Source organism: Gobio gobio (genome assembly GCF_949357685.1).
Source record: "Gobio gobio genome assembly, chromosome: 11".
Lineage (NCBI taxonomy): Eukaryota > Metazoa > Chordata > Actinopteri > Cypriniformes > Gobionidae > Gobio > Gobio gobio.
The window spans coordinates 50,882,638-50,910,262 of NC_137104.1; the positions used below are offsets into that span (position 1 = coordinate 50,882,638).

The window sequence follows — 27,625 nt, forward strand, 5'->3', positions numbered from 1 at the left end:
TATTTTTAGTCAAGCTTTTAAGAAATATGCTAAACACAAGCATAATTTAAGTGAAGGTTGAGTGTATTTACAGAACACATTCTTATTTTACTCTTACTCAAAGTATATTTGATGTGTATTTTGTGTAAGAACAGTAAAATGATTGAGCTCAAGCGTGCTGCGTAACACTGGTTACTAGAGTTAGACTTTAATGTTAAACTTTTACAGGCAGTTTCACTGTCGAGTAGAGATGATAGAAAAAATGCCATGAAATTATGAAATATTTATGAAAAAAATTATTTATTGAACAAGCATTATATTTTACATTAAAATATGTAATTATAGCTGACGAATTAAAATAAAAAAAATATCAGCACATACATAATGTTTTCAGATTTAATTATTAAGATCATTACTTTCATCTCCTGTTTCATATTGGGCTGTAAATTCATTTATTGTATCTGACAGGTGTGATGATCAGAGGAGTTGAGTTTTTACCTTTATTGTTTGGATATGGGCAAAAATATGGATAGAGTTTCCCAGTGAAAGACTGAGCAGTGAAAGAGTAGATATGAGAGCTGGACTCCACATCATAAAAGGAGACCAGACCCTCCTCATAATCCACAAACACACCGACCCGCTGCGGCTTCACTCTCAGAGACAGAGAGACATGAGGACCAGCAAAGGCTTCATATTTATTCCCATTCCTCAGAGCCACAGTCCAGAATCCATTACTGGGTGTCGCTGTGATCTGTCCCTTCCTGTCAACGTATTCTCTGGCCACTCCGGAATTCCAGTCAGTCTTTCCCTTCACCTGCACCTCAAAATAAAATCTCCCAGAGGAGAATCCCTCCTTTCCCAGGACAATTGAATATATATCAAATCTCTGTGGTTTGTTTGGGAGTTTCTGTCTAATGTCTCGATGTCTCACTTGTTTTCCATCATCAGACAGGATGAGATGAGGATTAGCTGTATCAGGATCCAGAGTCACATCCACTGAGAAAACAGAGAATATGAATCATAACTCAATACACACATTCTGTGATGATGTTTGTAATATTTAATCAGTGTTTAATCACACACACGCACACACACTCAAACACTCACACTCACACTCACACTCTCTCACACACACACACACACACACACTCTCTCTCTCTCTCTCTCTCTCTCTCTCTCTCACTCTCACACTCACACTCACACACACACACACACACACACACACACACTGTACCTGCATACTGCTGCATCCTCTTCAGATCTGTAGAGACACATGACAATAAAACATCATCAGATCTTTGACATGTTTATGTGTGGAATTATAGACGAGATTTAAGGTTATATTTAAAGAGTTGAGCTCAATATCATGTTTTATCTGATCAATGTGTGTGTCTCTGCTGATATTCAGAGAATCAAACAGAAACTATTCCAGTTATTCTTATTCCAGTTATTCAAGTGGCTTCAACAAAATTTCTCGGTGTCCTGATTGACGAAGGTTTAACTTGGTCCAAACATGTTGATCTAGTTTGTACAAGATCCTCTAAAATGTTAAATATTCTAAGAATTGTTTTACCTTCAATTCACTCATCTGCTCATTTAACGGTTTACTATAGCTTTTTATTCCCCTTTAAGAATTATTGCAACATTGTCTGGGGTGCTACTTTTCACACTTATCTCGCAAAAATTTCAAAAAAAAAGTTCTTGCGTATGATTTCCTACTCTTCTAAATATGCTCCTTCTGCACCTCTATTTCTTAGATTCAAGATTCTTCCAATTGAGAAAGTCAATGTTTATTTATCATACATATTTATTCATAAGTTTATTTACAAGAGAGAAGACCTTCCACCAACATTACAACACTTTTTTAGTTTTATTTCAGATATTCATATCCATCAAACAAGGCACATAGGCATCTAGAACTTCAGGTCATAAAACTGACCTCAGTTTTAGGGGTCCTCAATTATGGAGTAAATTAAGTTTGTCCCTAAGATCTATGTCGTCTTTATTCGTCTTTAAAAAACAGTTGAAAGACCTTTTGATTTTACTATGACAGCCTTTTGTTATAGTTTCCTGCAGTATACTTCATATGCTGCTCTTTACTTTTGATCCTCCTTTACCATTACCCTTCAACATCTGTAACTTTAAGTTAAAAGGATAATCAGGCTTCTGAAAATGTGTTTTTCACCCTTTTTTATTTGTATTATTCAACTTATTTGTCTGCGTGTCTTTTTTGTTTTTTCATGTAAGTGGAGTGGAACTCTGTATAAACCCAATTGGGTTTCGTTCCACCTCTTGTACTGTATCCATGTGATATCTGCGCAGAACAAAAAAAAAAAAAAAAAAAAACTACTGCTTTGAGCTAGTTCAGACTAGACACGGCCCCTCCCCCAAACCCAACATTCATGCACAACTTTTCTGGAATAATAATGTCATGGTCAATTCTACTTGTTGATTAAAGTAGCTTGTCAAATGTGTTTGAAGCATTAACGTTACTGCATGTTAGGGATGGGTGATATCATAGGACAATACATATCGTAGATTCGTAGCGATGATATAAATTGTGAATCGATGGAACTGTTTCTAAATCGTTTACATAGATAGGCCTATCGGGGTAAGCAAATATATCTGAGCAGCTTTTAGTGGACAGGAAAAAGAAGCAAAGGCGAATGAGTTATTGGGTGTGATGTGATTTGTGTTATTATAACTGCCGCGAAAGGAAATTCAAATTCACACTTGCACGTTGGCAGGCAGTTTTTGTGCGCGCTCCGAGACAGAGTGGACCGCTGACAAATAGGTACAGCCCGGTCATTAGCTGACTGCTTGTAGCCCGTCAAAAAGACACTCAAATTCACCATTTGTGTTTACCAACACAAAATCTTAACACCCTGCCTTACTAGCGGCATCCATCAGCTATTCAACGCCTTAAGTGGCTCACATAACCATTCACGCGGCCCCCATAGCTGTTCTTCTACACAGTTAGCTTTCCAGCTCTGTACAAACTTGCATTTTCCTTTGCCATCTCTCTCTTGTTTCCCACAAAGTGTGCTAGTATGCCTCACATATGCAGCCCTGCCACCACCGGGAACCCCCGTAGACCCGGCAGAGCACGCGATGGGCATCCTTCAGCCCACGGCAGCCAGGAACCTACAACGGCAGAGAAACGAACGGCAAAACTGCAACACAAGTGTGTCCAGACACCCAGACTGAGATACAAAGACTTGACCATCATCATCATCTCCTCGGCCACACTCCCACAGGCCTCAAAAGGAAGGTAAACGGACTGATGCTGTAAGTCACAGAGTTCCACAGGGAACCATCTCCCGCTCATCATGAGAATGCACAGCGTACCTGCAAGGATGCTGACGGGAGGGAGCTACCGTAGGAGATCACTGGTCTTCAGGAGGCTCTGACAGCTGCTGGGCACACAGAGCAGCTGGATAACGCCACTGTACAAGACCCTGAAAGAGAACTGTTTCTCACAAAGACCCTGTTAAAACCGCCAATGTGGAACTTAAAGAGAAAAGACACTAAAGCTAAGGCCCTTGGAGGCAATCTGCATGCAGCCAAAAGCTGAAGTCCAAACACTGACTCAGCAATCCTGCAGCATTAGAGACAAGCTTAATGTGGTGTGGTCCGAAGAAAAAAAAAACTAAACGGCCCAACCAACTGCAAACGAACCCCCACAAGAAAGAGGTACCCTGCTGAACTTCACACCAGCAGCGCTAGCTCCTCCAGCCCTGCACACAGACACAAAGGGGGGAGGAGCCAAAGCCCTCTGCTTAACCTTTCACCAGCCAGTTTCCTGAAAGCCTCTGCAGCCGCAGAAGGAAAAGGATTCATTCAGACAAACCCTGAAATGGCACGTGAAGTGACACTTAAAGACCTCAAGCAAATGGACAGACACATCCCTGCATTCACACCAAAGCTTGCAGGAGACCACAACGTCCATGCCTTCCTACGAGACATTGACCTTCACTTGCAGTCTTCTGATAGAGTGAACCACCAGGATAGACTCTATCTGCTCTGGATCACATCCAGCCCAGAGTTGCGATGCTTTCTGGCTCGGCAGCCAGGAAACCTCCACTCGACTACCAGCAGCGTGACCCGGTCAGACATGAAATTTCCTATGTCTCTACTACAGACTCAGACAAACCTGGAACGGAAGGAGGACACCAGCTTCAAGAACCTTCTCCTATGACACCAGTTAGTCACCGTGTAGGCGACACAGCCTGCCCCACACAATACCATGCAGGTGACTTGACAAAGAAGGCCTTTACGAACACAAGGGCCCCCTCCGAAGGGGTTCTCAAACCCCCATGACTTTGAACTTTGAAACACAAAAGCCAAAGTGGGCACCAGAAGGCACCCAACATGGCCATAATGCAAGACACCCTCTAGCAAAGTTCCTAGTCAGCGTAGGGCAAACTAATTTCCAAGTAGATGCAAACATGTTCACAGAAACACAAAAGCCTGCATTAGTGAAATTTTTATTTGTACTGTTTGAAAGAGAAATCTTCAATGCCTGTGTAAGCCTCACATGTCAACAACCTAGACACAGCATTGAAACTTACAGACCATTGATATACACTATTTGATTTGGCACTGCTGCGCATTGGTTTCCACGACAAATGGCTTGTCAAAGGCAATGCTAAACACTGCATGAAAAAAGGTGTATCCGGACCAGGATACTCCTGTATACACTGCTGAAATTCGGAAGAATCCAGGAGTATACTGGCCGGATAGGTCAAATTCCATGGATCCGTATATGTCCGTATTCATCCGAAATGGTACCAAATCGGATGTATGTTGTGCCCGTATACTCCCATGCTACAGCCATTTGTTGCCATGGCAAATAATCCCATCAAGTTTTTCCCAGGAGACATTTTCACACCTCTAAACAGCTTTGCCTTCCACCCCCTATTGGTCCTTCATCTCAAACTGGATTGGTTGTTTTTTTTAAACCACTCCCAAAACCCAGACTGCTATTGGAGGACAGGACGGATTGAAAACCCAGTCAAGTGACTTTATTGGTTACTTCTAAGGCTAAGGGTGGGCTAGGTTTTGTAGCATAGGGACTTTATTGGTTATAGGCCAGCTATGCAGATTTTGCTCATTAATATATAATATATAAAAAATAATCCCCTCTCCCTCCCAAAAGAAAAATACACACAAAACAATTTGAGAAAGTCTGAAATATTTATTAAAAAGGTATAAAAAAAAAAAAACATTCTTAACAGCATTATAAACAAACATTAAAACAATGGTGAAACAAAAACAAGTGAACTAAATGTATTTAAAAGGGATGAAAATGTAAAGGAACAAATGTAAAAATATAAACAGTCCAAAGAACATAAATATACATTAAAATGAATTGGTAAAGAAACAAAAAGGGAAAAAAAATGAATAAAATGCATTTAAAAGACAGAGATGTAAAGGAATAAAATACACAGTGAACATAAAAAGGAAAAGAATAATTATACAAATTAAACAATATAAAATGAGAACAATACATTTATAAGACAAAAAAAGTGCATATAAAATACACATAAATATTCCAAGTAAACAATATAACCAAATAAAAAGAACAAAGAGCATTATAAACATGCATTAAAATGAATGGGGGAAAAGATAAGTGAACAAAATGTTTCTAAAGGAAGGCGACGTAAAAGGAACAACAATACAAAACGTGGAGATCAAAAGCAACATGGACATCTAAAAAGTTACAAACATACAAAGTATACAATATAAAACGAGACAAAGAAATCTATAAATTAAAAAGTGTATATAAAATATATGTAAATGTTCTATATATGGGAACCAATAAAAGTATAAGTATATAAACATAGGAATAAAGACAATCTAAAATGGAACAATTGAATATTAAATTTATAATTATAAAAGAATTGTGACCAACTCTAACACAATGTTGTTTGAGTTTTGAACATTTTTTCAAACTGGCATGATGGGCTGGTGATGTGACACGTAGTGTGGGTCAGTCTAGTCTGGTTTGTAGTAGCTAGCCTAACCATCCACACTGGCCTTCCATCAACAACAGCAGCATCTTCATCTTCATCAGGTCTATAGTTGCGGTCTTCCACAGGTTCTGTGTTGGTTTGTGCAACCCTGGACCTGGTCTCCAGCAACTGCAAAACATGACAGTAAATTAACCACTAAAACTCAGAGAGGAGTATAGTAACATTCTGGAGGGAAAAAGCTTAACCGGTTTCTTAACTTACCCGTCTCTTTCTCTGACGGTTCTGTGTGATGTTCTTCATAGTGTTTCTTTTCTGGGCCTTTTCAGACTGAGCCAAAGAATACTTCCTCAGCAAAGTCTCACAAAATAAAATACATCTTGCGACCTGCCAAATAATACATTAATAATATATAGTTAATGCCAATAAAAGTAAGTAAAACAATTCAATTAAAATGTATTTGTATAGCGCTTTTCACAATACATATTCAGGGTTTTTCCTGGGTCAAAAATGGTCTTCGGTGGTGGCTGACAGACATGGTCATCCATACACACACATACGCACGGTAAAAAAAAAAATACCCTACCCACTTGATCTGCAAGCGCAATACTGACAATAAATTTGAAATAAATTCAAAGAAAGTTTGTAACTTTTGCTTATCTTATTTTGATACCTTGATGTTTGTTTTTTTCCCCTCATTTTTACACTATTTACTGATAATTGTTTTGGTAATCATATCAATATTAAAAAAATAGTATTAAAAAAATGAACAAATAGACCAATTTTCTGCCATTTACAATCAGCTAGCTAACAACAAATTTGTTCTGGGTTCACCTCACTCCAGTCTAAACTAAATGATTTTAGGCTATTTATTTTACTACACATTGTCCACATAAATAAGCTGAAAGACTGTTGATAATTAAAAATAATTCTTACTATCCACTCTTGCTAAAGTGGGTAAGCACACTTGTGTTCTCATTTCAGGTGTTGTTCTGAGTAAATTATTAAACTAATTCGTGAGTTCAGTGTTGGACAGATCAGTTCTAACCAGTCGTTAAAATGATTCGGTTCAAAGGAGTCATTAGGTGGCGAATCGGACATTAGCAGACGCGTTGTGTGTGAATCCCGTCTTTAGAAAATCGCGAAAGATTTGTCAAGACACAGAAAACACTTCATAACCGGATAGGATTTGTTTCCTGTTTATTTAAATTATGCTTTATGTCAGCTGGTCAGAGAATCAGTCAATGTTTTTTGAGCGCATTTCACACCCAGCGGTAATTAAAGGAAGACATCGTCTGATAGCGCCACGTGCAACATGGATTCGGTCTTCCGACCTTTTGATTTTGATTAACGTAAAATGTGAAACAGTAGAAAGCTAAGAATGCTTATTTTGAAGACAGAGAGCGTGCGAGCGGGGTAGGAGCTCACTGGTTGTTCTCTCTGTCACTCAGTTAACTCAAGTGCAGCACTCATCTGTTCTACATCACTCATAAATCACAATAACTCATCAAATAAGGCTTTGGCGGGACAAAAATTTGTTTTGGCGGCCGGCAAAAAATGTTCAATGTAGAGCTGCAACTAACGATTATTTTTTCTGTCGACTAATCTAACGATTATTTTTTTCGATTAGTCGACTAATCTAACGATTATTTTTCCAGATTAATCTTATTATTCTTTTTTACTGATTATTGTATTTCAAAGAGGGTAGTGAATTTGTATATTATTTTAACATGAAATCAATGAATGATGACAATATTAATTGTATTTCAGGAAGGGTAGTGTACATAGTATTTCATTTTATAATGAATATATATGAACAAAAGAAGCTTTTTAAACATAATATATAATGATACTATTCATCATAAAATGTATACAGAGTAGGCCTAATTAGGAAAAGTTGTTTACTATAGTAGTTGAGTATGATTTACTTAGTAAACGAAAATGCACTTGTATTTATCTGCAAAAGGTTCACATACAGGAGCTTTCAGCATAGTGTTAATGTATAACTAGTCGTCTATTTTGAAGATATACATGTGCATAAACAACGACTAAAGCTGCCAGAAGTTTTTGCCCAAACTTCAAAGACACATTTAAATTATTAAAGCTAGAGGCATATCTTAACTTTAATGTTACTTTAATCATGTAAACTACCTATATACAACAAGTTATTATGCATATGTGTTTGGGACAGAGCGGAACCAGGTCGCATTAACAGGAGATATATGCAGCCCATAATAAATAAAAGCACGAGACGTACTGGGGTCGGAGAAGAACCCCGGAAAATGTGACCGTCTGTTGCAATACACGCGCCACGGTTCAGCTGCGCGAGAGAACCATGGAGAGAACACTGGAAGGGTTGCCAGGTTTACACAACAAAACCCACCCATTCGTTACTCAAAACTAGCCCAATCGCGTTTCGGGGAGGTTCTCTGGTAAACATCGCGTTCGGGGGGTTAAATATGTGTGTTTTTTTGCTTCAACCCGCGGACATGAGACACAGCCCGCGGCAACAGTGTAGAAGTAGCCCAATTCCGCGGAAAAAAGCGACTTGGCAACACTGACTGCAGTGTGAAAGCTCCCGCTCTCCACGCGCACAGCTCCTGCTCTGCCACCGCGCGCAGTGTGAAACCGGCGTTACAGAGCGAACAAAGCACAGTTTTATTCGGCTTCTGTTTAAAGTACTCCCACACTTTTGAATGTCGCGGTCTGGCTTTATATGATAAATGATCATTTTCACTATGCCCGGGAGCAGAAGCTGCCATTATTCTAGATCTTCTGTTCCATTCTAGAACGTAAATAATGTGCCGCCGACGCGTCGACGCATTTCACGCACGTCGACGTATTTTCGTAGTCGACGTCATCGACGACGTCGACGCGTCGTTGCAGCCCTAGTTCAATGTAGGAAAAACCCTGATATTGTTTCAAAGCAACTTCACAGAAAATGCATGTGTCTACATTACAGAAAAAAACAGAGAACATTAAAATAATGACAACATTTTTAAGATTACCTTTTACACATTCAGGGTCAACATCTGTAAAAGTTCTTCAGGATCATGGATCCAAAACTTCTGTATCATGAGGGGGGAAGAAACATGCACACACACAAATGAATATTAATTTGTTTGATAAAACATTAATATTAATTATCAACTTACGGACATGGACTTGCAAAACATACTCACCAGGCCCATACAAAAACTTCACAGTAGATCCAAAATCCTGGTTTGCCTATAATTCTTCAGAGTCCAAGGATGGTGGATTCCTGTCCTCTCTGTTGAACAAGTGTACATGACAGTGTTCTCAGATTACTCATTCCAAAACTGTTACATTTTATGACAAGCTTGATCTTAAAACTAGCTGACAGTAGGGATGGGCATTATGACCATATAATTATACATACATGAGAAATTTTATTTTACAATAACGATATCACAATATATTTATTTTGATGGATATTTTATTAAAATGCTACAGAATAATACTGCTTTAAAAGTCTTCACTGTATGATATTCAATTAATTAATATCACATGATTCTTAAAGAAGTAGAAGGTCCTCTCTATTCTTTTGTTTTATTAAAATTATGACAAAGCTGCAGCCCCTTTAAGAACTGATGCACAGAATGACACTCATCCGGGTTTCCCCAAGTTAACTTAAACTGTTTGACTTTACTTTAGACATAACTGACTGTTTAAATCAAGTGAATACCTCACATGACAGGGTTTCTGAGATAATTGTGCGCATTTTACAGAAAGATAATTGATTTCCGGATCGCCTGCTGTCTGAGAGAGGCTTATTTTAACACATGCATGTCCCGTTCATTATTCTACATTCATGCATGTTTCCTTGTCAAAATGTCAAAAAGTTTTAGTAAAGTCAGTGCTGCGTTATATACGCTATATTCCCATTCCGCGATATAAAAAGGTAATGTTAACGTTTACAGCAAAATCGCTAACAATAGCCAGTATCATCAGATCGCCATAACACCCAGCCCTATTTTAACAATATTACAACAAAACACAGAAACAGAATATGTAAGTTAATCACGATTAGCATATTACTTTAATGCACTAACGTTATATCTTGATAAGCAGTAGAAAAAATATAAAGGGATTTACGTTACCTTCTGCCGTCTGCTGTCCGCCATTGGAAACTTAGTCTGTTCTCTCAGTCGACATCCCACAATCAAAATTCGTCCAAAATAAGATTTTAACAGGTTTAAATGATCCATGCAATGCAATTAATGGACAGAAGAAGCCGTCCTGTTGAAGATTAGAACCCGCGATCGCGTCGCGTCCCCGCGAGCCGCGAGCAACTCCAAAGACAACGGGTGTATAATTCAAACTGAAGGCGCGCACTGTCATTGGCCAGATTTCTGGATGACGTTCAGATTGACCAATCACGCTCAAAAGAACACGGAAAGACAGCAAATAGCCTTGCAAATATAGAAAAAAACTTGTTTTAAACAACAGTTAGAAAATGTGTATATTTATTTTTATTTGCTGTTATATTTAATTAATTGGTCAAATGGTGTTTTGTGGTGTGGGCAGATGCCTGGAAGTTTCAACCTGGAGAGCAGTGCAGATTTGTACTCTTTAAAAACAATTATTGTTTGATATTTAGTTTGCTATATATTTTGTTATATTTGTATCCAGAATTGAATGTAAAACCAGTTTGAATGTAAAAATACACCTTCACTGTAAAACAGAAAATTAAAGTAAAATATCTTAATTTAAATAAGGAAAAATCTGTAAACTAATAGTGTTTTCTCTAAAACGTTTAATGTAAATTTCTGTGAAGTTTTTAAACTTTATTTGACTTAAGATATTTGACTTATTTTACGGTTTTTGTTTTGCAGCTGTAGCTGCTGTTTTTTTTAGGTTTTTATTTTTACAGTGTAAATATAAAACTAATAAGATTTACTTTAAAATGACAAAGAATAATGTTAAATTGTTAGTATGGACACAAACATAAACCTTTAATATAATGAGCTAAATATTGTATTACAGTTGTTAATTTACAGATATTGTTTGTAATTTTGCATGAATTTGTTATTTATGAAAACAGAAAAATAATACAGTGATGTTCCTGTATAAAAAAATGAGAATTACTGCAATTTGTCATTAATGATATAATCCTTAAAATAACAGTCAAGTTGTTTATTTAGATATTGTTTGTAATTTTACATCGTTTTAAACATAATTCAAAATTACAAGAAAATACTGTAAAAAACTGAAGTTTTTTTCTGTAAAATTAGGATTATTTTTATTGGTTGCCTTATTTTTATTGGTAACCTTATTGGTTGCACCTACATCTATTGTGAGTGGTGGATTTCAAACCTTAAAACGCCCCTCTTTTGCAGCGTGTTAAAGGGTTAGTTCACCCAAAAATGAAAATTCTGTCATTAATTACTCACCCTTATGTCGTTCGAGACCCGTAAGACCTCCGTTCATATTCGGAACACAAATGAAGATATTTTTGTTGAAAGCTGATGGCTCTGAAAGGCTTCAGACAGGCCTCCATTGGCATTCAGTACACTTATACTCCCAAGACGGATAAAAGGCACTCAGAACATCGTTACAAAGTCCATCTCACCACAGTGACTCTACAATAATCTTACAATGCGACGACAATAGTTTTTGTGCGCAAAACAAAATCAAAATAACACCTTTATCCAGCTTGTTATTGCCTTCCGTGTGTGCCTCCACGACGCATGCGCGAGAATATGACGTAGCGCCGGGGTTCGAGAATCTATGAAATGCACACTCTAACCCCATTTTGAGCACTACGCCGAGACCTAAAGCACGATCAATGTAGAATCCAACAGCTGAGATACGCGCGTCTTCCTCTGATTGTAAACAAATCACTTCTGGGTCATCTGTCCGAACGCCGGATCTGCGTCATATTCTCGCGCATGCGTCGTGGAGGCACACACGGAAGGCAGTAACAAGTTGGAAAAAGGTGTTATTTTGATTTTTTTTGCGCACAAAAACTATTGTCGTCGCATTGTAAGATTATTGTAGAGTCACTGTGGTGAGATGGACTTTGTAACGATGTTCTGAGTGCCTTTTATCCGTCTTGGGAGTATAAGTGTACTGAATGCCAATGGAGGCCTATATGAAGCCTTTCTCAGCCATCAGCTTTCAACAAAAATATCTTCATTTGTGTTCCGAATATGAACGGAGGTCTTACGGGTCTCGAACGACGTGAGGGTGAGTAATTAATGACAGAATTTTCATTTTTGGGTGAACTAACCCTTTAAAGTTAAGAATCTTGGAGTGACACTTTTTGTTAACAGTTGCAGAGCTGAAAGATCTGCTTGTGTTTCTGTGTTTCTTGAGCAAGTGAATCCCTGCTCTTTTTTATTCCATATTTTTATTTTGAGCATATCAGTTTTTGGTGTTTTTAAAACAAACTTTTTCATTTTCCACATTTCATCTCCTTTTTATTTAATGTTATTATTGCCTACAATTTGTAAAACTTTGCAAAAATTGTTTGGGGATAGTCTAAAATGTTTGGTTAATTATCCTTTGTTAATTCCATTACATTTCTTTGTTTATTTCATTACATATTCAGATTTTTTTGTGAACGTATATGTTCAGACAGGGTTTTTATTTTGTACTGTTTTTATAAAAAATATTTGATTAAGAGACTCTTTTCATGCAGTGGTTTTAAGGCCCTGACACACCATTCTGATGGTTTGGCCCAGACCCAGACGTGAACCAACCCCACAGTCGGCTTTAGTCATTGCTAGTTCAGTTTAGTGTTTCAGGGCCTTAAGAATTCTTTTTTTCTGTGTAAAAAGCTTGTTTGCTGTAGCCTACAGTAGACCAGAGATAATTCTCAATCCTGAAGTGCTCCCCTGCCCCCCTCCCTCTGAGAACAGCCAGCACAAGTGTCAGTCATTAACATATGAAAGGTCTTCTTCACACCTAACAGTCTTCAGTCCTAGCACACCCAGCAGTGTTTCAGCTGTATATGTCCGTGAAATTTCACGGATTCCTGTATACGTCCGCATACGTGAGGTTTCCGGGTTTTTCTGGAAATATACTGTTCCGTGTTACTCTGATCCGCTTTTTCCCACATACATCCGGTAAACATCAAATTACACAGGAGTATACCATGCCCGGATAGTGCCGGATTTCAGTGTTTTCATGCAGTGAAACCCAGAATGTGAGCTAGCATGGCCGAGCGCCATTCGCTTAAACCACTGTCCACCTAAAGGTTTGATTTTGATCATTATGACACATGACATTACATTCAATATAGATGCAGATCGCGAGTGCTGGCTTGTTAGATGCAGATAAAACGATAGCTTGAATTGACATCTCTACTGTAACAGAAATAGTCTTAACACATCTTAACGTATGTCAAATGGTATTAGCATAAGGCTACTCTGACTTTAGAAAAGAGACTCTAATTTCAGTATTAAAGCGTAATTCTGTTTAGACAAAAGAATCTCAGCTCAGCAGTATATAAAATGTTTAACCTGTTTCTGATGAAGGAATCTCAGTACAGTGTTATGTAGACATAGATTTGGGTGATGCTCCCCTGTCGACAGTGTAAAGGCCTTAGAAATTATAGTCAGATTGATGTCATTCATCTAAACTTTAGCTGCATTTACAAGCATTGCTACCTGTTGATCAATACTATGTTTCATTCACTGAAAGAAACATCAGTATTCATCCATGAGACGAATGTAATTCCGTGTGATTAAACAAGTTTTAACTCAAAACTGTTAGATAGAGACTACATGAGTAAAATTCGCAAATAATTACAGCAGACACATTTCCATAGCAAACTATGACAGAAACATCAAGCTGTATGCTTTATCACTAGTTGACCCATTGAACCTTTAGCTTTGAACTCTTTAGGGTCATGCATTGGTCCCTCACCCTACTCTCAACAACAAGTGTGCCAAAATGTTGCAGATGCTCAGCCCATCCTCTCAGACGGGAGACTTAAAGGACTGACTGGCAATTGCGAGGAACATGGTTCCACCCAGGACTGCGGAAAGCCTACAGTACCAGAGCCAACGCAACTGGACAATGAGAGAAGAGGACTAACAATAAATGACCCGAGCCAGAGTGCAGAGACAGGTGATCAAGGGTATCTCCTCCTTAGCGTCCACCTCATGGATCTGAAACAGAAGGTAAAAACAACCTCACACAGCAGATCACAGAGACCAGCAAGAAGCAGACACATGCTCAAAGCCTCACCAACTAGCTAGAGACTGAGGCTCAAACCAGAAACAAAGACTTGAAATGGCTCAGGCGGCTGCTGAACCATGAGAGCAGCTGGACAGAGCAAGCACAGGACCTGTGCAGAACTGTTGCTAGGGCAACCGCCCAGGCACCAGACAAGCCATGGAAGACAGCGCACCCAACCTGCGCACACCACAGGACGTCCCACAGCTGTCGACGACAACGTCCTCCGCCAAACCCTTCACACAGGTGTCAAGCGGAGGCTGCATAAGGACAGCTGGACACGACTATTTCACAGTTACAGGAGCTGCTGACACCAGCAGAATAGCTCCCTGAACAGGACTCACCAGAGGAGTACTGCACAGGAAAGATACCAACTCCTTGCCCACACAGCTCAGGCAAGCTCACATCAGCACTGCAACAAGAGCAGAGCAGAACTCAATCCTTCAGACTTCTCGTGGCTGAGAGGCTAACAACCACCTGCTGCCCTCCTGCCACCAGCACTAGGTCAGTCTCAAACCCTCTTCACGCCACACAGACCTATAACCACTTTCTGAAACCACTTCCTGAAACCACAAGCAGACACCTGCGCCACACAAACAGACTTCAGGATGACAGGTGACACACCGTCAAGGCACCTGCTGCCTCTACACCTGCTGCACCAGAGACCTGAACTCGGCTACTGTCTGCCTTATCTGCTGTGGAACGACCATCACTCCAGGGGACACAAACAACCAGAGCCCAACACTGCTGGGGTGTGTCTGATCTTTCTGCACCTCCGATATCGCCCGCTGTTGTCCATAGGAGGGGCAACAACTATCGAAAGGGGGGATTATGTAGTGATTGAGGAGAATCAGACACTTAAATTCCTGTTACATTTAACAAATATGTTTTAAATACTTTGTGCTGAATAACAGACCTTCCCCCAACACCCAGAGAAGGATCCTCGGTAACCATGGAAACAAGACTGATAAGATGTTTTACGACACCAAAGGAATGTGGCCACATGGAAAGTCCACATGGGAAAGACACAGCCTGTAAAACACACGCTTTTGCCTCAAATTATAGACAAACCGTCTATAAATGAACAAGCACCCTAGGACCTTGTATGTACACACATAACTGTCTTGTAAAGGTGCATTGTCTGTCACTTATGAATGTCTTATGAACAACTTACTATTCAAGGTAACCTTATATATGTCGTGTCTCCTATCAAATTAATGCTCGCTTCACAACTTACACTTTCATGTATGTCACGTTCTCGTAATAGTCAATATGTGTTTGTTGCATTAATTAGAGTATAAATGGGCACAGACCCTTTTGAATCCGGTTTGAAACAAAGACCCATAAATCTCCAGAGGAGATTTTCCCTGCTTGGAAATCCCAACAATCTCATTGATCAAGTCTACTTCAGGAGGTGGTGACCTCCTGCAGACTTCTTAAGGAGCAAGACACTCGTCCCTCCTCCCTCTCTTCTTCTGTGTCACGGACACAACAGGCTGTGACTGTGGGCTCCTGCCCTGCAGGCCGCTCACATGGCAGGCCTCTACCCACACCGAACCAAAGGCCTCACAAGGCCATGGACCAGAAGGCCCAAATTCTGCATGCCACGTGCAACTTCTTCCACGGATTCGAAGCAACCACGCAAGCTCATCATTTCTTCTTCATCCAATACAGAAGAACTTGACCGCCACATCAAAGCCATCGGACGGAACCCACAAACTTTCTCCTCTGATTTCAGCTCGGACGGTCTTCTACAGCTCAGGCTAAATGCAAGTAAAGTACGAAACAGAAATCGCTGTGTAGTTAGTAAAACTGTAAACTCTTTGTTCAGACAAAGAAGTTTATTAACGATGGTTCTTCCAAAGGTTTAGATTTTCTGCAAGCTAGACTTTCTGAGTTATTTTTCTATAACTCCATCAATCTGTTCTGACCCTTTTCCCTCCGACCACTTTAACCTTACCTCTTATCATGTGTGTATGTCATGTTTGTCTCATGTTAGTTATAGTCTTGTACCGTGATTTAGTTATTAAAGTTTGTGCACAATATATGTTGGTCCTGACTCCGTGCCTGCAAACATATTGTCCCTTTAATGATCGATCTTGCTAATGCGCTCTAAGTGCTTAGGTAAATTAAAAGAAATAACAATTTTTCTGTGACCATAAAAAATATCCTTTTCTAAGAATTAAATTAATAACCAATACTGAATGATTGTAATGTAAATGTAGGTACATCAGTTAATCTAGTTAACTGATTCAAATATTCATTATCAATCATAATGAATAATCATAATGAGGTATGAATAATTATTAATATTTCCCCTCAGAGCTAATTCGTTACAGAGCTCTCCGTTGTATAATTCTGTGAAACGACAGAGGACGACTCTGAGTAATTGTTCTCCAAACCATCAAAAAGCAGCGATGAGAGGAAGTAGTTTGCCGAATAATTTGTCAAACACTCGTGATAAGTTTGTGAATAAATGGATTTCTTCACGTATAAACTGATTAGGTTGTGGGTCATTTTGAAGATACGTGTGAAAGTTTTTTAGTAGGCCTACACTTCTTAAACCCTAACCAAATAATCAAGTTAAACCCAGTAAACTTGAAATTGTGACTTGTTGTGACATTAGAACAAAACATATTAATGAATAGGCCCTGACAGATTTCAGCCTAATAGGGATGCCTGCACTGAATCGCCAATTTCACATGTATTTTGTGTATTTTCAAAATACAAAATATTGTATTTGTATTTAAATACATTTTCCCACACAGTATGTTGTATTTGTATTTTAAATACATTTCCATGTATTTACGCCCATCTCTGAATTTAACTGCCATTACCGGTTTACAAATGAAATGTGTTACTTACAGTTTGCGGTTTGCTGGTTCCAGAACAGTTGGCACAGCCTGATCTTTGAGCTAAAGTTTTGTGTTGTGACTTGTTCTCAAAACAAGTCGCTGATAAATGTACGGTACAAACATGCAAGTCAGCAGTGACGTGACTAGGACATTAGTTGAAAATAAACTCAATAAATGTTTCTCTGACATCGGAATCCTTCAGCCACAAAGATGATGTTTTTCCACAGCACAACGTCTGCGTGGCATCGCAATCTTGTTATTATTACAATCTTATTATCACAATCTTATTATCACAATCTTATCGTAAACAACTACTTTAGATCCACTCGCTGCTCATCGACTGAACACCAGTGGGTTGGACAACGATGTGATGATGTAAAAGTCAGCGTTGTTATCTTCAAACAAAGCTTTTTTAGAGATTGATTATATAAATGCTTTTCTATTGAAGGTTTTCAGTTATGGATCTTGCAGGATGTATTAATGATACAAAGACCTCTTATGTGCCAAAAGAAAAAGGAAAATTAGATTTCTCATGTCAATACCCCTTTAAATAAGGAGGTATTTAATCTCACTTTATTAAGCAATATATTTGCTGCTGACCTTCGATGATCCATTTCAACTATCATTATAAGCAAAATTACTTTAGATAAACATCACATTTGTGTTTCATTTTATGTTATTTTCTTCTCCTGCGTTCGCAGCACAGCTGAAAGGTTAGTTTGAGCCTCTACTGTACAGACTTGAATCTGCATTTCCTTCAGCCTGAGGCTTACTATTACACTTTAGTTGTGAAAATGCCTTTACATTTGCCAAAAATAGATCTCCTGTTTTTTTGTTATTAAAAACAAACAAGCTAGAAAATGTAATGCAATTTGTTTTTCCATAAAAATTAACTAAGTAACAATTAGTTACTTTTTTAGAGACTAACGCAATATTGTAAAGCATTACTTTTAAAGCTAACGTTCCCCAACACTGCTGATGTTTAAAGATGATGAATATATGTATCTGTATAGTGTATTTGATATTGTCGCACCAGTTTGTGTGAGTTTCTCCTGTAGAGTGTCCTGCAGTTGAGTCAGAGCTCTCCTCAGAGTCTCCAGACTCTCATCAGTCTTCATACTGATCTCAGGCCAGTTCCTGGTGTTTCTAGAGCTGCACAGGGATGAGTAAATCTACAGCAGGAGAGAGGAGAAATCCTTCAGCATGGGGAGTGTTATGGTGTCATATACTGCATTATCATTGATCAGAGAGATGTTGACTGACCTGTAGGAGGTGGAGGTGATCTTCAGTGTGTGAGAGCTGCTCCAGCTCAGTGTTTCTCATCTTTAGCTCAGTGATCTCCTGCTCCAGCTCTTCAATGAGCTCTTCCTCCTGTTTCTCTGCTGCTTTCTGCTGCTCCTCCATCATCTCCAGCAGTTCAGTCTGACATCTCTCAATGGAGCGGATGAGATCAGTGAAGAGCTCAACACGGGCTGCTTTCTCCTCCTCTGTGTTTCTCTGCTCAACCAGGACAATCAACCAATGATTAGTGGTGTTTGATAAGACAAGAGTCAGTGTTACTATTGCTCATACTATACTATAGAGCTCCAGAGGTCACGTGACCCATTCTGTTTACGACGCCATTTTGGCAGGCAAGAATAGCCGCGCCAGCATGAGTTTCAAGACAACGGAGTTCACTGCGCACTTCAATTCAAAAGACATAGACTTGTACATAGTAAAACTTAATAGATTAAACATAACAGATCCCTATAATGCCCCCGGGGTGCTTTTCACGTGTATCGATAAAGGAACGGATAGCTTTCCTGTCAGGACACCTGTAGCACCAGCTGAGCGCAAGTTACAACTAGTCTAGTTTTGACGTAAATGGGCACTAAGTTACAACTTATGCACTCATAAATATTTTTGCGTTGCACCATTAAACTTAGTTGAAGCCTAAATCTACGTATAAACTAAATATATACAGAAGCCTCTGATCAGGAGTGACATTAACTGATATAATAGCAGGCAGACTGAACTGCATCAATACGCTCTTGTTTTACATGACAGACTTCGGGTGCGTCTCAATCAGCTCCTGGTTCAGTAGTCAGGACACTGATCAGGGATCAGCCCATTGCCTTATGTCCTGATGAGTGCCCTGACTACTGAACCAGGAGCTGATTGAGACGCACCCTTCATATGATAATGCTGACATACAGGCCTACATGCGCTTACATTTTAAGAGAGAAAACACGTGAATGGATTAACGTTATATGTTAGCGGTTAACACAAACCCGTCCAAAACAAATGGGAACTTATTTTTATAACGGCGCTGTAATGAAGGATTAAGTTGCTAGTTTAAAGTTATGATCACTGTGGGGCATCTGTTAGAATGCACGAGTCTTTGTTCTCCATTTGTATTCTTTTATTCCAGCTTGCTTCTTTCAAGTTACAGGTGGATAGAAATGTGGTTCTACATAAGGAAATAATAATAAATAATAGATTTTCTTAGTACAGTCACAACAAAGATTATTCAGTAACAAAATACAGCAAATAGTTATTAGATTATCTTAATAGAAATGTTCAATAGGCAATAATATGCTCTTAAGGAAAAACTAGATACAAACAATCTGACTGAGCATCAAACTGTACCACACATCCTCACTTAAACAGTAAATAGTCCTCCTTCTAGAGTAAACAACGATTACTAAACAATACACAACACAAATGTTAATATTAACTGTATGCATCGCAAACCGGCGGTAAACAGAAAATGCTGCGTCATTCAGTCATCCAATGGCGAACAGTAAATGTCCTGAATGCACGATAAAGTTGCTACTCCTCACGATACATAAACATGGAATGTATAAATATAATGATACTTACAGTTTTCTACACGCACAAATCCACCAAAACAAGATTTAACTGTATGAACAACGAGCTGGTTTCTTTCTGCCTGCCGCTCCACTACAAACTAAAAACAACTTCCGTCTGAGAACGTGAATAAATCAGTCAGTTGTACAATAATACAGTCTGTTAGCGCCCTCTGCTGGGCAGTCTTGCACTTTGCTTTCCAACAGCCGCCCCCAAATTTGCTCCACAAATTTGCGGTTATTGGGGCAACCCTTTGTCCTGATCATCTGAAACAGCGGGAAGGCGGATCAGACGGCTAACAGGTCTGATATAGGTTCGATCGTTCACCTTAACTTCTGCTGTACGTATCCGCCCATCTGCTCCTGTAAACACTTTGGTTACCTGTCTGATTGGCCATAATGCTCTGGGCAACTGAGGGTCTACTATGAGCACCACTGTGCTTGGTTTGAGGGGATCTGTGTCGTTCTGCCATTTCTCCCGTATTTGCAATGCTGGTAGGTAGTTTTTTAGGAATTGTGCCCAGAATCTATCAGCAAGGACTTGACAGGCCCTCCAGCGCCGCCGACTGAGTAGATTGGAATCATGGTATATGGTTTGTGGCAATGATGGATCTAGCCGCCCCATCAAAAGGAGATTCGGGGTAACTGGGTCTGGGTCAGCCACATCGGAGGAAACATAACCTAGAGGCTTGGAATTTAGAATTCCTTCGATTTCAATGAAAATGGTGTTAAGCATTTCCTCAGTCACGGTCTGGGCATTGAGCGTGGCATTTAAGGCTGTCTTTATAGAACGGATTTCCCTTTCCCAGGTACCTCCAAAGTGCGGTGCATTAGGGGGGTTGAAGAGAAACTTGATCTGGTGCTCAGCCAGTTGAGCTTGCAATGAAGGGTGCATGGCTTTGAAAGTGTCATTGAGTTCTCGCTCACCTCCTTTAAAATTAGTCCCTTGGTCGGACAGTAATTCAGCAGGTTTGCCCCTGCGAGAAACGAACCTCCTCAGGGCCATTAGAAAGGAGTCTGTATCTAGGCTAGTCAAGACATCAATGTGCACTGCTCTTGTAGTTAAACATTTAAATAGGATCCCCCATCTCTTTTCGTTGCGGCGACCTATTTTGACTAAGAAGGGGCCAAAGCAGTCCACTCCAGTAGAGAAGAATGCAGGGCACTGCAGGCGGAGGCGGGCAGGAGGTAGATCTGCCATCTGAGGAATAACTGGGTGGGCTCTCCATCTCTGACATTCCAGACAGGCACGCTGCTCTTTCCGAACAGCTTCGCGGCCCCGAAGTATCCAGTACTTGCGCCGTAATTCCCCAAAAAGTCGTTCAGAACCAGGGTGTTTTAAGTTATTGTCAACATGCCGAATGAGCATCCTAGTAACTGAGTGCTTTGGGTCCAGAACAATTGGATGAATTATTTCTGGTTCTAGCTGGTTACATCTACGTAATCTTCCACCGACACGAATGATGTACACTTCTTTATCGAGTTCAGGTGCCAGCAGTGCTAGGCGACTCGATGATGGTACTGGTTTACAAGCAGTAAGACACTGAATCTCTTCAGGGAAACTCACTTTTTGTGCAGCTTTTAAGATCTCTAATTCTGCTTTCTGATAAGTTTCAGCTGTGGGCCCTTGTGAATCAGATGAGGTTGCTTTGTGTAGGTATTCTGCAGTGGCCTTCACTAAGTCTGTAAAACACTGGAACTCTTTGGGGTCAGGAGGGGAGGGGCAGGTGTCAGTGACAATATTAAGGCAAGAAAGAGGTTTTCGCATTTCTTCTGAATCATCCTTTCTGGGGATAGTTGGGGTCTTTGGCCAGTCTTTAGGTGAGAGCCACAAAAAGGAAGGTCCTTTCGTCCATCTATTTTCACCTGCCAGTTCCAGTAGGGTCTTCCCTCTTGTGATGTCATCAGCTGGGTTGTTCAAAGAGTCAACATAACGCCAGTCTTCGTTATTAGTCAGCTCCTGAATTTCAGCAACCCGTGTCCCTACGAATACCTTGAAGCGGCAGGTATCAGACTGGAGCCAGTTAAGAACAGTAGTTGAGTCTGTCCACAGAATAACTTGAGTGATGTTCAATGTTAATTCCCTCTGCAACACTTGGGCAAGTTGAGCACCAGTGAGAGCGGCACACAGCTCCAACCTGGGCACCGATAGCTGTTTCTTGGGAGCTACTCGCGATCGGGCAGTCATGAATGACACTTCAACTTGACCATGTGGATGCTCCGTCCGTAAATATCCAACACACCCATAGGCCCGCTCTGAAGCATCACAGAAGATGTGTACTTCTTGGGTGCAACTGGGGTGGTCTAATTTGAAGCTTACATAACAACGAGGCAAACTGAGCTTTTCAAGATGTTGAAGTTCGCTCTCCCATACTTTCCAAGCTTCAAGAATATCACCAGGGAGCAGGGGGTCATCCCATTCTCTCTTATTATTCCACAGCAGTTGAACAAGAATCTTGGCCCTAGTTGTGAACGGAGTGATGAACCCAAGTGGGTCATACTGGCTGGCCAGCACCCTGTAAATATTCCTCATTGTTGTAGGGCTTGCTTCCTGCAGATGGGACTTGTATGTCAATGTGTCAGATCCACACCTCCAGCGTAGTCCCAGAGCAGGTTCTTGCGGATCCATTTGACTCTGGTTGAGCCACTGGTCACTATCTTGAGACAGTATTTCTGGGGGAAGGTGCCTTATGACATCTGGGACGTTACTTGCCCATTGCCTTAATTCGAAGCCTCCACTAGCCAGTAGCTCCCTCAACTTGTTGACTGATGCTTTAGCTGCTTCAGAGGAAGAGAAGCTCTGAAGCCAATTGTCTACATAAAAGTGTCTTTCGACAGCATTACGCACCTCATCCCCTTCTTGACTGTGATCAGTGATGTGCCGCTGCAGTGCATATGTTGCACAGCATGGGGAGCAAGTTGTCCCAAATGGCAAGACTTGCCATTCATACACACTAGGAGAGTTGTCTCTCTGCATATCACGCCACAGGAACCGTAGGAGTGGTCTGTCCTCAGGGAGTAGCCTCACCTGATGAAACATACCTTTAATGTCACTGCTGACGGCTGTGGAATGTTCTCTAAATCGCAGCAAGACACCTAGCAGTGAAGCGCTCAAATTGGGACCAGGCAGGAGCAGTTCGTTCAAATTATTTTCCTGATGTGTGAAGGAGCAGTTGAACACAATTCTGTTCTTCTCATTGTGAGTCACCATGTGATGTGGGATGAACCATGACTCTCTAGATGACTCCAACATTTCCTGACTCACTTTTGTGGCATATCCTGCCTGTTCAAGTTTCTGAATTTCTGAGATGTAGGCTGTGGCACGGTCTGGATCCCGAATGAGGCGCTTTTCTGTACCCCTTAGGTTAGCAAGGACTGAAGTTGGTAAAGCAGACAAAGTGGGCATGGACTTCACCCTTAGTAAAGGTGTGGCATATCGCTGTACTCCACTTATGTTCACTCGAACTGTCTTCGTCTGCAAAAGTTCTATTGCAGTCTGATCCTGTCTAGATCTGGTCACCAACTTCTCATTCTTGTATGGCAAGATGTCGAGCTGCCAAAGCTTTTCCACATTATGGTGCAGTTCAGCTGATGGAGATAGTGTTGCAGTAAACAAGCATGTCTGTGTTCCATTTCGCAGTGGTAAGCACTTAGCAGGGCCTTGAAGTGTCCAGCCAAGTCTGGTCTTTACCGCCACGGGCCCTCCAGGTGGTCCTAATCTTACTGGTTGGATTGGAGTTATCAAGTGTGGAAAGTCTGATCCAATGAGAAGGAGAGGTTGGGCACCTTTGATCTCTGGCAAGGGCAATTTTCTCAGGTATCTGTATTTGCGCTGCAATCGCTCAACCGGATATGTATGCTCCGCTAGACCCAATTGAGATGCAGTGAAAGCTCCCCCGATCTTATAGACCCTCTCAGGTTGGCTGGCTGGTGAGATAGTGAAGGACACAGATGAACCTTGTATCACTCGTAGGTCTTGTCGCACTGTTCTTAGTGTGAGGCGCTCTGAAGGACCCTGGAGTCTCAACTCCACTGCTGCCTCCTGGAGAAGAATGGTTCGCTCTGATCCATCATCTAGGATAGCGTACGTTTCGAGGGTATGACTGCCGTTATGCAGGAGAACTTTGCTGACTTTGAGAAGGACTTGGTTGCATCCAGCCTTTCTGTCCAGATAAAGAATGTCAGTGGAGGAATTCACAAGTCCACAAAGTGTTTCAGCACTTGATTTCTCCCCTTTTGTCTGTTCTCCTGTTCTGGTGTTTACATCATGAAGAGCTCTCAGATGTTTGCCTTTGCAGATGCTACAGCTGACCCTCAGATGACACTGTGCTGCTTGGTGGCTGCGACCACATCTCCAACAGCGGTTGTTGCTTATCACCCACTGTTTCTGCTGCTGCTTAGTAAGATGAGAGAAGTTAGAACAGTCATCAAGATTGTGCAGATTATTACAGCAGTAAGGGCAGTACAATCTGGACTTCTCAGGCAACTGCAAAGGGGGCTTCGCTTCAGAAGATGCTTCTGATGTAGCTTGAGTAGAACCCAAGAGCACGGTCATTGGTCTGTTTCTTCCTTTACCATCTTTCCTGTGGTCTCTTTGCCTTTTAGCTGCCTCTTTGTTAGCCTCTATCTGATCAAGTGTATCTCCACCTTCTTGGATCTGTAACTCATACTCCAACCACTCTGCAAAGTCTAAAAGAGAGGGAACTCCTCTCTTTAGTGGATGAAGGTATCGCCTAAAGTTAGCTCTGAGCTCCTGGGGCAACTTACTGCTTAATCTGGCCACATGTGATCCACACTGAAGTTCAATGAGTCCTTCTTGTTTTAGCTGTTCTAGCATTCCAACCAGCGCCCTAACTCTCAGTGCAAATTTACGGAATCCCATTGCATCTCCTGGCCTGATAGTGGGCCCATCCATCAACTCTGCGATTCTTCTTAAAGCCAGTTGGTGAGGCTGGCCATATTGCTGAATGAGAGAGGCCATGGTGTCTGAGTAAGGGTACAGAGAATTACTGTAAGAGTCAGCGATTAACAGAGCTTCTTCAAATTTAAGGTGGTCCAGCAGAATTTGGTATTTGAACCTCTCAGTTGCATCAGGAGGGAGAATATTCTCCAAAGATATTCGCAGTCTTGCAAATTCTCTGGGGTCATCACACGTGAAGTCTGGGATTGAAGGCTTGGGGCCTCTATACGATCTCTCCTGGCTACGTGGTAGTGCATCAGTGAAGCTGTAATCTCTCTGAGGTGGCAATGGAGGGGTAGCAGTATTACTAGGATTTGACCATGACTCTGACTGCCCTGTGTCATCAACTGGCTGTTGATAGTTTGGTGTGGATGGAGTAGATGATCGCTTCAATTCTAGTTTGGAAAGGCGTTCCTTTAGCTCCTCCAGGACATCTATGACTCTGTGTTCAGGATTGGGCTGTTCTGGTCCCTTATCTGATGTCACAGGGGGAGGTGGTGGTGGCCAGTCTTCCTCCTCTTCTTCAATAGCTGATTGATTGACATACTGAGGTACAGCTACAGTTTGCTTCATTCTGACACTGGGAGAATGTTCTGGTTCTAATTGCAGAGAATGATGAAGTGACAAAGCATTACTCTTGTCCATTCGACGTTGCATATCCAACACAGTCTGGTGTAACCTCCTGTTATCCTCCTGCAACTGCTGAAGAACTTCTAGCATGCGCGGGGTATTCTGGGATTGTGTTGGAGTGCTCTCATAGAGGGGAACATATGAAGTTGAGGGCATTCTTTCCATGTCTTCTCTGCTCCAGTTGTGGGGAATGGTGCTCTTGGGGAGAGGCGTCATCTCGGCGGATCTCTCATAATATCTTCCACTATCTTTCATTCCCAAATAATGTTGACTGGGTTGGTCAAATACTACTGGACGTGGAAAATCAACCTCATATTCCTTTAGCCAGCCAGGAGGATTCCTTTGGCGGCGGGGACGAACATCATCTGGTCTGAAGTCTCTGTCTAATGGAGCACGATCCATCTTCATCCACAGTAATCACAACTCCGGCTCGAAGGACCAATTTGTAATGAAGGATTAAGTTGCTAGTTTAAAGTTATGATCACTGTGGGGCATCTGTTAGAATGCACGAGTCTTTGTTCTCCATTTGTATTCTTTTATTCCAGCTTGCTTCTTTCAAGTTACAGGTGGATAGAAATGTGGTTCTACATAAGGAAATAATAATAAATAATAGATTTTCTTAGTACAGTCACAACAAAGATTATTCAGTAACAAAATACAGCAAATAGTTATTAGATTATCTTAATAGAAATGTTCAATAGGCAATAATATGCTCTTAAGGAAAAACTAGATACAAACAATCTGACTGAGCATCAAACTGTACCACACATCCTCACTTAAACAGTAAATAGTCCTCCTTCTAGAGTAAACAACGATTACTAAACAATACACAACACAAATGTTAATATTAACTGTATGCATCGCAAACCGGCGGTAAACAGAAAATGCTGCGTCATTCAGTCATCCAATGGCGAACAGTAAATGTCCTGAATGCACGATAAAGTTGCTACTCCTCACGATACATAAACATGGAATGTATAAATATAATGATACTTACAGTTTTCTACACGCACAAATCCACCAAAACAAGATTTAACTGTATGAACAACGAGCTGGTTTCTTTCTGCCTGCCGCTCCACTACAAACTAAAAACAACTTCCGTCTGAGAACGTGAATAAATCAGTCAGTTGTACAATAATACAGTCTGTTAGCGCCCTCTGCTGGGCAGTCTTGCACTTTGCTTTCCAACAGGCGCAATGACGGCTGCTTATATACATTCATAATGATGATCGACAGGACTGGCTCCTCTTGGATCTGTGTAGAGAACTTCATATAATGACATTATTTTAAACTCACTTTTCTGACTTCTGCTGAGTGTTTGACGTCTTGAATCCTGTCCTGGATCATCTGCTGCACGTCTTTCTGTGTCTTCATCAGTTGAGTCTATAGACACAGAACAACACAATATGTTTTCAAAACTGATTCATTTATATTAAAGAACATGTGATTCTTCATGATAAGAGCATTTAAAATCAGTTTTGTCAGTAACTTCTACCTTCTTCTCTTCACACTCCTCTTCTATAGGAACAGTGTTGTGGTTCTTGTGATCTGTCACGTCACACATCGGACACACACACGTCTGATCATCTCTACAGAACAGCTCCAGAGGTCTCTCATGTTTCTGACAGATATAGTCCTCCAGATTACTCACAGGATTGATCAGTTTGTGTTTCTGTGACCTGCCACTCTCAAATGACGCTCCAGGTGAGTTTCACAGTAAGAGCTCTGACACACCAGACACGACTTCAGGGCTTTCAGCTTTCTTTCCTCACAGAGGTCACACACAACTTCAGGTTTTTCCAGAACTTCAGGTTTTTTCTCAGGATTTTTCTTTCTATAGTCATCTACAACTTCTCTGAGTGTGGTGTTAATCTTGAGATCAGGTCTGTGCTTGAATGTTTCTTTACAATATGGACAGTTGCAGGTCTGGCTGTTGTCCCAGCACTTATTCAGACAGGTCTTGCAGAAGTTGTGTCCGCATGAAGTGGTGACTGGATCAGTGAACACGTCCAGACATATAGAGCACTGAAGCTCCTCCGTCAGTCGACCGCTGGAGGAAGACATCGCTGGAGAGAGAAATGAAGAAGAGAAATCACTACTAGTCTAAAGTTTGGAGACACTTGAAAAACACAGAATTCAAGTTTCTCATGCAGAGACATTTTGTTTGAATTAAGG

At 40.8% G+C, this 27,625-nt stretch overlaps 1 pseudogene across 1 annotated transcript; it reads right to left on the bottom strand.

Moving 5' to 3' along the window:
* Nucleotides 1–427: 427 nt before the first annotated feature.
* LOC307134302 (E3 ubiquitin-protein ligase TRIM39-like) lies at nucleotides 428–27,514 on the bottom strand (annotated as a pseudogene). Its single transcript has 6 exons — nucleotides 26,946–27,514; nucleotides 26,747–26,833; nucleotides 18,275–18,508; nucleotides 18,045–18,183; nucleotides 1,214–1,240; nucleotides 428–975 (listed from the first exon to the last, which is right to left on the bottom strand). The product of its transcript is annotated as an E3 ubiquitin-protein ligase TRIM39-like (transcript).
* Nucleotides 27,515–27,625: the final 111 nt, after the last annotated feature.